Raw genomic sequence first — 12,706 nt, 5'->3', positions numbered from 1 at the left:
ACCTTAAAAATGCAAACTACTTTTCCCACAGCTATATGGGACACCTCACAGGTCCCAGAAGACTACGGGACCATTCGCAAAGCACAGCGTGGCTCATGTATGTGCAGCGGGAAGCCAACTTTGAAGATGCAAGGAGTCACAGCTCACTTTCCACACTAAACATGTCGGCGCCAGGGACCTAGAGACTGGCAAAAAAACAGCCTGGGTGAGGATGGGACTGGATCCCAGGTGTGCAGCTCCCCTTGCAGGTGCATTTTGGAAAAAGGGTTGAGGATTATTTTTCCCACATTTCCTGCAGGTACAGCAGCTCATTCAAATGAATGGGCTGCTGTGCCCACGCAAATGCACCTATGCAAAACTCAGAGGTGTGAACCTAGCCTACAATTGATTTGTGGTGGATTGCTTTTCTGAAGGTGGTAAAGCAGTGGCCAGGACTGCTGATAGAAATCACAGGGCCCCGTCCAGCCTACCTGACAGGGGCCCCCTCCTCTGAAAATATAAAATTATATTTTTGATCAAATGCAACAGCTGCAATGTTATGCTTTGCAGTCATGGAAGAAATTATACCCTGTCGAACAAGACCAATTCTAGTGAATAGTGGCATGGAGGCAATATCTGCACCCCCCACAGTGAGTGATCGGTACCCCCTGCTCACTATCCTGAAATAACCCCCCCTCCCTGTCTGGCCTCAGCAGCTGCCAGTGGGAGAAGAGTGAAACCAGCAGCACTGCAGGGAAAGGGGCACACAGGGAAGACAGCAGTGAGCGCAGATACTAGAACTGATCCCCCTGCAGTGCATCTGGAGGGAGAAAAGAAAAGTAGAAGCTTGCAGCACTGCACAAGAGTCACAAGCGTCAGCAATAAAGTAGTACTGCTGGTCCTCCTGTTCGGCAGGTGCCTGGACCCCTCTTTTTTTTCAGTCTAGATTCCATTTAAAAGGGTATTCCATTTTATAAAATTATCGCAATCAAGACCCATCAATGATGTAATCTTGAAGAGTGTAGCAAGTTCTCAAATAGTGACAATCCCATTCAAAGAAAGTCTCTGTCGGTCTTTGACTGCTAAAATTAAAAACCTCCAACATTAAGACCACCAAAAACTGACAGAAAAGCTGATATCTAAAGCTCGGACATAATGCCACCATTTCATTCTGATGAATAAGATCTGTCCAGGATTCAGAATGCACTCTTGGTAGATAGCTTATTTAAACATAGGAAACTTCTCCAGGTCTGGATTCTCTATATCAGTCTGGCTGGTGTTGTGAATGAGGGTACTATCAAATGGGTATAGGTGTTCTGTCTTACTCACAGAGTACAAGTGGATAGACTTTCTTCCTACAATCTGAGCTAGAAAATTCTTCTGAGGGTCTTGATGAAGAGGGGACACTGTTCCAGCTGGTCCAAACCAAGCATTAATAGTGATGTCATCTTCATCTCCTTCACCGAGGCAACAATATTCAGGAATACCAATATCTTCCTTCAGTTCATGTATCTGATCAAATAGCTGATGTTGGGCCAGATATTCCATGCAAGCTGGCTGATACAATAGGTATCTATTAATAAACTCATTCACAATCATAAGCGTTTGAGACCATTCTGCATTGGTGCATCTGGATCCCAGGTCCATAGGTACAGTACAGCATCCAGCCACTTGCTGTATGTACTCCACGCTACTCTTTTTCATGCATGGTCAGTCAGTCATCAATGACCCCATCTGAGATTAAAGGCTTCTGTGTAATAAGAAAGTTTTTTCTGAAATGATCAAGGGAGGGGCAGTTGAGTTGGAACAATGGTGCCCACATTCAGGATGTGGGTGAGTGGGCAAGGAATTTTTTCTGGGATTTTGCCATTTTTTGGTTCAATTTCCTATGTTTTCCCTTCGTTGTCTATTGGTCTCTTCTGCCTCCTGGGCAAGTGACCTGTTCCCTCCTGTGATTCTTCAGAGTGGTATGCTATTCTCAGTTCAGCGATAATTTTGTTGATCACCTTGTTGATGATATCAGCTCCCAGAAGCAGCTCCATGTCACATACCAGAAGGGCCTCCTCCTCTGGCCTCTCCATCAGCTCTGTATAGCTACATATGCCCACTACTTTAAACAGGCAGCCAATAGGAGTAAGCAGTCCTCCAGTCCTGGAAAATATCCCTCCAGTTACATCCATTTAGTTTCTCCCAGCTGAAGTTCATAATAAGTTCCCCCAGCTGCCTGCACTGTACCAGGTCACCATTATAAACACATTGGGCTATAGGTGCATCCACCTCTAGGCCCACATCTGCTGGGAACTCCTCTAGGCATTTGGGAAGCACTGCTTTCATCTGAGGCCACAGTAGGCTTTGCATCACCTGGCTGCTGGATTTTTCCACACTACTTTACTGCATCCAATAAGAACAAACAGACGATGCTATACATATCTGCATAAAAACTGGGACCTTCCATTGCAGATAGCCTCCATACAGTACGCCTCCTCTTCCCAAAGCGCCTTAGTCTCTGGACCCCCCTTTTTATCTGATGAGGCCGGTGCCCAGTACAGGAGGGCTGGCTGTACTGCCGTATCAGCTGCCCTGACAGTGGCTACCAGGCATTCAGGAGGTTATCCTAGCTCATCCTGAATATCTGTTTTTTTTTTTTTTTTCTTTACTCCCAATGGGGATTTTGGTATTAATTTACCACAATCATGAACCAAGCAATTGACTTGTGGTTGCGGCCTACTCTCACTAACCTCAGTGGGTGAGTTTGACAGGCAGTGGCACCTGTGAAACTCTGCAAGCTGAGTTAAAATTGCCACAACTGTGAAGCAAAGCATCAAACCCCATTCAGCTGCAATGTTAGAATTTAGGTGGGTGCCTGGGGGTGTATAAAAAGGCAAAACTGTGGTTCAAGTCACCTGTTGTTGTTGTTTCCCCAACCACCTTTAGAAAGCCCTACAAAAATACATAATATTATGTAGTATCCCATCACTTAGTACCTAGGTGCCGGTGGCCATCATGCCTAATGTTTAGAGAAAAAGCATACCCCCAATGGAGTTGGGACTGTGTAGGCGACCGTGCACCCAAAAAGACAACACAATTGTCATAAAATATATAGCTTTTATTGTATACAGTACAACTTAAAAAATGTTTTACAATCAACAAGGACATATAAAAAGAGAACTGCATGCGCATATCACGGCTCATAAAACATGGTCCTTACAGTAGGTGTTGAAGGATAGAAAGTTGGGGTATATTTGAATGGAAGACCCAACACGTTTCGGGTGATAACCCTTCTTCGGGGGGGGGGGGGGGTCAAACACTTATGACGCATGGATTTACCTATGTAGGTTCAAGATTATAGTTTATGAATTTGTATAGAAAGCATCATCTCATTGAAAGCACATATCAGACATATAATAAGTGCATACATACCACTTTATATCCCCATATGGACCAGGGAGCCATAAATGTTAAAACCAGAAATACCAATAAGCAAATTTTGAGGATGCAAGAGCTGAGGCCTAACAAGATAAAGGCTGAAGCAAGGATGAAAGGGCTGGTTGCCACAATACAAAAATACATAAACCAAAAACTGGTAAAGCGCTACCATTAACTAATGCAATCAGTTTTTGGTTTATTGAGTTTTATTTGCATTAGTGAATGCTTTTTGGTAGGAGCTGCTATCTGTAGATATTGTTTGAGGATTTGGGGTGGATTAGTGCAGGAAGTCCCCTATTTATTTTTTACATATTACATCGTTTTGGTAAATATAAAGAAGATTGTATACAGATTGTACTATCAAATTGCTACACGTGTGCCCAGCTTTAAATGGGAATATAATGGCAATGCAGGTTATAAATCATGAGGAAAGTTCTAATGAGTGGCTGTGGATAGAACATACGCTTTTCCTGTCCTGTTGCTATTAAGTCAGCCTAGCTTTGCAGTAAAGTAAGTCTATCTCAAGGAGGAAAAAGAGCGCCCACCATGAAACCTTCTGTACAGGAGATCCATTAGAAACCGTTACGGATATTTTCCCACCAGCAGGCAGTTATTAACAATAACGTGCAAATCATGTTAACGTCAATTATAATGGGAATTAAAGTGTGAAGCTCCTTTTTAAATAATAGATATAATTACCATTTGATTTTCAGACCTAATACATCCAACGCGCTGTAGATTTAGTCAATAAATATTTCGCTCAAAGCTAACACTCCCATACAACATGATAAATATTTAACACAAAATGGTTCTAATAAATACATTCAACACTCTATGCTGCACATATAGCCATTAACACTGACATATATTCAATAAAGGCAGAGCAAGGATCCGCGGTAATTTACAGTTTCATTTTGGCTGTAATGGTGTCTCTTCTTATTCGTGTCAGGATATTTCTCTCTCGCCCTCCTTGTTCTGTAAAGAGGACGCACGATGCACAAAGTCGTGTTCGGCAGCCTCTCTTCACACCCCTACAGCAGCTGAGAAGAGAAAGAGCGAAGATTCGGGAGCCGCTAATGAATGCACCAGCTGTGCGAGGAAATATCAGGCTTGGCCAGCCTCTGGGCTTTCATTTTTCCACTTGGATTGTCATCCTAGACAGGCTGGGAAGACTGCAGAAAACCGCGGCAAGAGCAGAGAAGAGCACACAAGAAGCAGTGCTGGCAAAAATGGGATTACACTGGAACATTGATTCATTCCTGCTTGGAGAGAATCAGGTTCCCGATGGCACCACACAGATGTAGTGTAGTCACAGGGAAACACTGAACAAGCAGCTTACTGGTAACCCTTACTGACAAGGTTCAAACAGTGGCCAACTTTCCCTTCTTGCTGAAGGCAGCAGTATGGCTCACTAACCTCAGCGTTTTATTCACTCGAGTTGTTGAAATACTTTTCCTGTAGTCGCACTTATTTACTGCATCAAATTATATCACATTCTTCGCACTGGTATACAGAAGAAAATCTGTGTTTATTTTTTTATAAAAATACTGGACAAGTTTCTCGAAAATGTTCTCAGAGTGAACCTGTGGGACGCCTTAAAGTACTAAAGTTACATATGCAACACACAGCTGAAAAAATAACCGATCAAAGCATATCTTTGCTTTTATGATCTGTCCCTGCCTCACCTTCCACAACCCTACAGAAATGGCTATGCTGACTTTCTGAAAGTCAGTATTTGCATAACCATTGGCATGTCCACCCATTTTCCATGTGGCCATGTGCAGGCCTACTTTTAGGTTGCACTTTTAGGCTGCAGGCCTACTTTTAGGTTGCCCTATCACATTGCATTGCACTCTGAAACCTAAACACTTTTACCCTGTTCTAAAAAGTAAAACATGTGCCTAGGATGTGCAGTTTTATACCTAAAGTGATTGCAAAGGTTCTTTTTTTTGTGTGCAAAATAACAAACATGTTATACTTACCTGCTCTGTGCAAGGGATTTGCACAGAACAGCCCTGATCCTCCTCTTCTGCGTTGCCCCGGCATCACTCCTGGCTCCACCTCTTCATCGGCTGCCCCCACGTAGAGCCGCTTTCCTTGGGGGCACCCATGCGGGTGTGCACACAAATCTCACTGTCCATTGACACAGACAGCAGGACTCAGCCCCGCCCCTGGCTCCAGTGTCACTGGATTTAATTGACAGCAGCGGGAGCCAATGGCTCTTGCAGTTATCAATCTATCCAATGAGAACCGGAGACAGCTGAGCTCGTGCTCGTCGCTGGAACAATCGGGTTCAGGTAGGAATAAGGGGGGGTCTGGAGGACAGCTGCCGCACCAAAGGTTTTTCACCTTAATGCACAGAATGCAAAACAGGTGAAAACCATAAAACTACAACTCCTTTAAAGTGATTGTAAAGGTTTTTTTTTTTTTGTTTTTTTTCAATAGCAAACATGTTATACTTATGTGCTCTGTGCAATAGCTTTGCACAGAGCAGCCCTAATCCTCTTCTTCTCGGGTCCTCCGGCCGGCATTCCTGGGTCCTCCCTCTTGACCAGGGCCCCCAATAGCAAGCGGCTTGCTATGAGGGCACTGACCCGCTTGCTCTGAGGGCACTGATGCGTGCTCGCTCCCGCTCTCTCTTCTCATTGGCTCACTGGCTGTAATTGACAGCAGTGGGAGCCAATAGCTTCCACTGCTGAGTCCAGTCAATGAGGAGAGAGACACCTGGGACATCCAGGACTCCTGTGCACATTTATGGATCAAGAGGGGGATCAGGTAAGTATAATAGAGGGGATGTGGGGAAATCTGCACCCAGAAGGTTTTTTTACAGCGCTTTAGACATTAATGGCTGTGTGTTGAGTTATTTTGAGGGGACAGCAAATTTACACTGTTATACAAGCTGTCCACTCACTACTTTATATTGCAGAAAGTAGCAAAGTGTCATTTCTTCAGTGTTGTCACATGAAAAGACATAATAAAATATTTACAATTTACAAAAATGTGAGGGGTGTACTCACTTTTGTGAGATACTGTATGTTTTCACATCTCCCTAGCTGCTCACCCCAAGCTGCAAAGCAGCCTACAGGGAGTATAAACATGCCTCGCACAGCCAAAATTATTCCTGCTGTCACATTTAGCGAGCATTGCCAAAGTGATGTTCAAGTGACCATCATCCTGTTCAATGCACACCCCTGTGGTGCAATTTTTAGGGGTTAAAACAGGCGGTGGGGATGTGACAGACCTCTTCTCTGCTTGTCAAATGCCCTCTGAGAAGTGATCCACTGCAGAGGGCCAAAACTAGCCCTTAGAGCGTTGTTTTTTTCTGAGGCCTAGGAAGGATGAGCATTCCATTGTCATCTTACTAAAAGTGGGTATAATCCTCAGTCATGGAATATGAACAAAGCATATCCTTCTATAATCTGTACTTATGTCAATTAAGAGCACTAAGAGGCATTCCCATCTGTTGCTTCATTCCTCTGCTATCAGCATAAATCACTTCTGACAAGTTTTCCTGACACCAAGAGAAAAATGGTGACAGGGGAGGGATCCCCAGCTGATTGACAGTTTCAGCTCTGTTTCTGTGAGTTGTGTGAAGAGGGGTGTGTCCCTTCCCTCCAATTAGCTCTCAGACCTTTCCTCACTGAGCTCTGCAGAGTGTAATTTTAGCTCTCTGCCCCTTTTTAACTGACAGCTCAGACACGCTTTATAAATGCGAGACTTTGAACGGTTGTAGAGAAGAGAAAACTTCAGAAAAATAGGTAAAACCTATGTAGGATTATTTGATTCATCTTTGTGAGTCACCTGATGCCAGTCACTTCACTGGGTATATATAAGGGTTTACAACCATCTTAACTGGAAAATTAGTGAGGCCTGGCCAGATTTAGAAGGTGAGCAATACTGCTTCTTGCAAAGATTTGCTGTTACAAGGAGTGAGATGTCCCTTTACATGATCTTTTAGAAAACCTGATATAAATGCAAAATAGACCACACTTTGGGAGTGGAAATCACTAGCTAAAAGTGAGACATAACAACAGCGTTATATATAGCTCAGAAGAAAATCCCAGATTCCTGCTGCTTTTTCTGCAGAGGTGATAAAGGATTATATCTGTTTGTACAAGATAGGAAACTTTACAGAAAGTCTGGCAAATCTAAAGAATAATTATTTGCTTATAGTCAAATCTATTAAATGTCTGTGTTAAACCTAATAATTAAATATAAAGCAGTCCAAGGTTCAAGTGTTGTTTAATTTTGGATTATATTTGAAGGAGATCAGCTGGTCCAGCAAGCTTTATTTTGTGCTTTTACTACAGTATTTAAAGACAGGGCCGGACTGAGAATAAAATTTAGCCCTGGAAATAATTTCATACAAGCCCCATAGCATTATTATACCAGCCCAACAGAATAACATCATTATTTTCTTGTTCATAATGGGGAAAAGCATGAATTTTAAAGCACATTTGAAGAGTGTATTATATATAGAAAAGACAGATATGAAAGCACATAGAGCTTTATATATATAAGAGAGTCAGAGGCTGCGGACAAGTTACAGGAGCTGGTCAGAGGCTGCGGACAGGATACAGGAGAGAGTCAGAGGCTGCGAATATGGTACAAGAAATGTCAGAAGCTGCAGACATATTACAGGAGCTGGTCAGAGGCTGCAGACATGGTACAGGAGCTAGTCAGAGGCTGCAGACTGATAAAGGAGCTGGTCAGAGGCTGCAGACAGGATAAAGGAGCTGGTCAGAGGCTGCAGACAGTTTACAGGAGCTGGTCAGAGGCTGCAGACAGGTTACAGGAGCTGGTCAGGGGCTGCGGACACGTTACAGGAGTTGGTCAGAGACTGCAGACACCTTACAGGAGGTGGTCAGGGGCTGCAGACACGTTACAGGAGGTGGTCAGGGGCTGCAGACACGTTACAGGAGCTGGTCAGAGGCTGCAGGCACGTTACAGGAGGTGGTCAGGGGCTGCAGACAGACACGTTACAGGAGCTGGTCAGAGGCTGCAGCCACGTTACAGGAGTTGGTCAGAGGCTGCAGACACCTTACATGAGGTGGTCAGGGGCTGCAGACACGTTACAGGAGCTGGTCAGAGGCTGCAGGCATGTTACAGGAGGTGGTCAGGGGCTGCAGACACGTTACAGGAGCTGGTCAGAGGCTGCGGACACGTTACAGGAGCTGGTCAGAGGCTGCAGGCACGTTACAGGTGGTGGTCAGAGGCTGCGGACACAGTACAGGAGATGGCCAGAGGTTGCAGACATGGTACAGGAAATGTCATGGGCTGCGGACATGGTACAGGAGATATCAGAGGCCGCAGATTTGGTACAGGAGATGGTCAGAGGTTGCAGACATGGTACAGGAAATGTCATGGGCTGTGGACATAGTACAGGAGATATCAGAGGCCGCAGATTTGGTACAGGAGATGGTCAGAGGTTGCAGACATGGTACAGGAAATGTCATGGGCTGTGGACATGGTACAGGAGATGGTCAGAGGTTGCGGACATGGTACAGGAAATAAAATTAGAGGAATTTGCGTAAGATTAAGTACCTCATAACGAACTGGATGGATGGAAGGGAGTGAACATACCCTGTATCCCTGCTTATCTCCATGGGATAAGTTCAGAAAAAGAGAATAGAGAGACCGAGAAAAGAAAGAGGGGAAAGAGGGAGTAAAAGGCAGGAAAAGAAATGACAAAGGTTTGTTAATAAGGGTTGGTAGTGGATCTTGTGCTATAACGAAGGTGGTGTAAGGGGGAAATCCTTAGTAGCAGCAAAAATGATAAAATAGGTAGTGAGGAAGGAGTCAGTAAGTAGGTAAATGGAACTATGACAGACAGTGATCATCAGCAAAGGTCTTCAAAAAAGTTATGCAGTTGGGGAGAGTCCTTGAACATTACTCAAACCAGCCAGATCTCTTTAAACATCTCGTAGGTATCATGATTTTCTGTCACCATATCCATAGAGAGTCTCAAGCCATTGAGGGAACAAAGGTGTGGTAGAAGATTTCCAGTGTCTCAGGGTCAATTGTCTAACCACAAAGGTAAAAACGTGGAAAAGAGAGTTTTTTGCTCGAGGTGGCGACTGAGGTAAAGGATTAGGAGGGCAAGTTCGGGTGAACTGGAAACTGATTCCTGGGTAAGTAAATAGAAGAGATAGACAACAGAGTCCCAAAGCTTTTGAATAGAAGGGCATGCCCACCAGATATGAAGAAGAGTGCCCAAGGAGTCTTGACAGCGCCAACAAGAATCCGAGAGGGTTGGGAAAATATGGTGCGCTCTGGAGGAGATAAGGTACCATTGTGAGTTTGTGAGAGTAGTTAAAAGCTGCGGTCTTGAGTGACTCAAGCCATGGATAGTTTATGGTTGAATAAAATGGGTCACCATTCATCACAGTAAATGAATGGACATGCTCAAGCTTCCATTTAGAAGCATAGGGAGGGAGACTAGAGGATAAATAAGTTGAAAGCAGACCATATATCTTAGAAATAATATGAGCAGAGGTTGAGGAAGGAATACATAATTTCTCAAACTGTACAAGGTAGGTTTTAGGTAGAAGAGAGTGGTAAAAGCTCTGTAATTGAAGGTATGGAAGCCATAGGCCCCTAGTGCTCCCATGTAGGGCTTTAAATTGTGAAAATGAAAGGGAATCAGCAGTAAAAACACATCGAAGCTGCGGCCAGAAAGATTTGTCTCAGAAGTTTCAATTTATAAAAAAATGTGCTGAAGTGTGTTTGTATGTTTGTGTTACTGGCATTAATGGCATAGTAAATAACCCCTTCGCGCCTAAGGGTAGAACAAATGTTAATGCCGAAGCAAATTTTGGAACTTTTACATGTGTTAGTAAAATCGTACGTAATCGTATCATCACAACTGCTTTGTGCATCCAGGTAGATTTTACCTTGTTTTTCTTTTCAGGACAAATTGGGCTTTCATTTGGTGGTTAATGATAATAATTATCTCCTGATTTTTTTTTTTTTTTTTTTTGTTATTATCAATGGGATACTGGCCCAAAATAATTATATTTTTTTATTAAATTTGGCTGCATATTTCTTGCTACTACCATAGCCTACAACCAAAGAACAACTCAAAATAAATTCTCCTGCTCCTGACGATTGCATTGATACCACATATGCGTATGTTAGTGGTTGTTTGTACCCATTGTACAACCCAGAAACAATAGTGCACATTTTGCTTCTTTTTTTTTTTTTTTTATCCTACCTAAAACACACTGACACTAATTAAAAAAAAAAAGATCCTGCCCAAAATAATTCTGACCCTGACCTTGACCCAAACACTTGCCCTGGCACTGACCTAGTTTAAAACTAATCTAGGGGTTTTTTTTTTATTATTATTATTTTTATTCATACTTTTTTTTTCTGCACAGATTTTTTTTCTCTCTCTGCAAGGACAGAGAAAGATGCAATGTGCCCATTCACAGAGACAGAAAACGCGGGGACAGGCTTCACAGTGACTGATCACTGTGATTACCAATCAGAGGCTATCATAGCGATCAGGTGATCTGGAATCAGATGTTCCAGGTCCCAATCATTAGAATGGGGCCCAGGGCTCTCGGTGAGGCCCTGGATTCTGTGCTAGGAGCAGGCCGTGATACTCAAATTTGCAGCCCCATAGAAAAAAGCCCAGTCCAGTGGGGCAGCATATTTGTTTTACGTTGGAGCCAAGGGGTTTAGGCATATTTTATGGCCACTTTACGGGCAATAACTGTGACAGCAGAAAGAAATTGGTTAAATTTGACCATTCACCTTTAAGCCAGTCCCACTGTTAGGCACGATCTAGCAATGGACGCCATTCCTTATTATGCACTACACTAACAGCAGAATTCACATTTTCAGTATGCCCCAAGTCATAAACAATTCCAGCAACACTGCTGGGCAGGGTGGTTGTTGGTGTACATAAAAGGTTATACTGGTGGGCCAGCTGAAAGCTGATGTATGATAAAAAAAAACACTGCCACTGACTAATTGGCCCATAGAGAAGCAGGTTGAGTATTCAAAAAATAGAAGGTGATAAAGCACCAGTGCAAACAGATGGCCATTACTGGTATATAAGCTGTGTTTAGGGGCACCCCACTGAATTGAAAGCAGAGTGAAAGAGTGTACCAGCCTGTATTACCGGGCCATTTTTCAATTTCCAGTGCTGTAATACTTTGACTGACAATTGCCCAGTCAAGCAACACTGGATAGATATAGAAATTGATATAGAAATAAATATAGAAATAGACAGATATAGAAATAGATAGTTTTAGAAATAGATATAGAAATAGACAGATATAGAAATAGATCGTTTTAGAAAAAGATATAAAAATAGATAGTTTTAGAAATAGATATAAAAATAGATAGATAGATATAGAAATGGAAAAAGAAATAGATATAGAAATAGATAGATATAGAAAAAGATAGATATAAAAATAGATATAGAGATAGATAGATAGATAGATAGATAGATAGATAGATAGATAGATAGATAGATAGATAGATAGATAGATAGATAGATAGATAGATAGATAGATAGATAGATAGATAGACAGATAGACAGATAGACAGATAGACAGATAGATAGATAGATAGATAGATAGATAGATAGATAGATAGATAGATAGATAGATAGATAGATAGATAGATATTATTTTGAAAGGTATATTAGAAATTATTACAACAATGAAAAATAGATATGTATTTGTTGTAAGAAACGACATTGCGAGCTCGGTTGAAGCCATGAATTCTTTATACAATCTTTATGGGAATTTCATGTAAAAACAAACTATACTGAAAAGTCACTGACATACTAGATGATTTTCCTTTTGGGAACTGCTAGAGTTAATATATTCAAACTCCACAGCTAAAATATTCCTCTGGCTGACTGGGAAGAAATCTTAACAGAAACCTGACATAGGAAAAATATGAAAGCTGCCATTGCTGACCTCATTCTGCGTAGAAAGTATTCATATCCCTCAGGTAGTCTGTATAAAACAGGTATGTAACAGTACCGGTGGAAAAACCAATCTCTCTACATTTCGATTATACAGTATGTCAATGATTGCATTCTATGCAAAGGGAAAAAAGCCTTCTGTGTGTGGCAGCCCCCCAGCACCCCTAACACTTACCTGTGCCCCCTCTCTGTCCAGCAATGTCCATGAGTCCTTCAAACGTCCTGGGACTCTCCCTCTGGATTGGCTGAGATACAGCCACAGTGCCATTGGCTCCCGCGGCTGTCAATCAAAGTCAGTGAGCCAAAAAGGAGAGAGAGGGGGCGGGGCCGAACTGCAGCTCTCCATGTCTGAATGGA

At 42.6% G+C, this 12,706-nt stretch overlaps 1 pseudogene across 1 annotated transcript; it reads right to left on the bottom strand.

Annotated features, from left to right (window-relative positions):
• Positions 1-1,083: 1,083 nt before the first annotated feature.
• On the bottom strand, positions 1,084-2,337 carry LOC309557475 (lysine-specific demethylase 8-like; annotated as a pseudogene). The gene has a single exon. The product of its transcript is annotated as a lysine-specific demethylase 8-like (transcript).
• Between the last annotated feature and the right edge of the window lie 10,369 nt (positions 2,338-12,706).

This window comes from Pelophylax lessonae (assembly GCF_965119305.1).
Source record: "Pelophylax lessonae genome assembly, chromosome: 6".
In the NCBI taxonomy this organism is placed as follows: Eukaryota; Metazoa; Chordata; class Amphibia; order Anura; family Ranidae; genus Pelophylax; species Pelophylax lessonae.
Note: the sequence above shows the minus strand (reverse complement) of the source record. Positions and strands in the feature narration are given on the sequence as shown.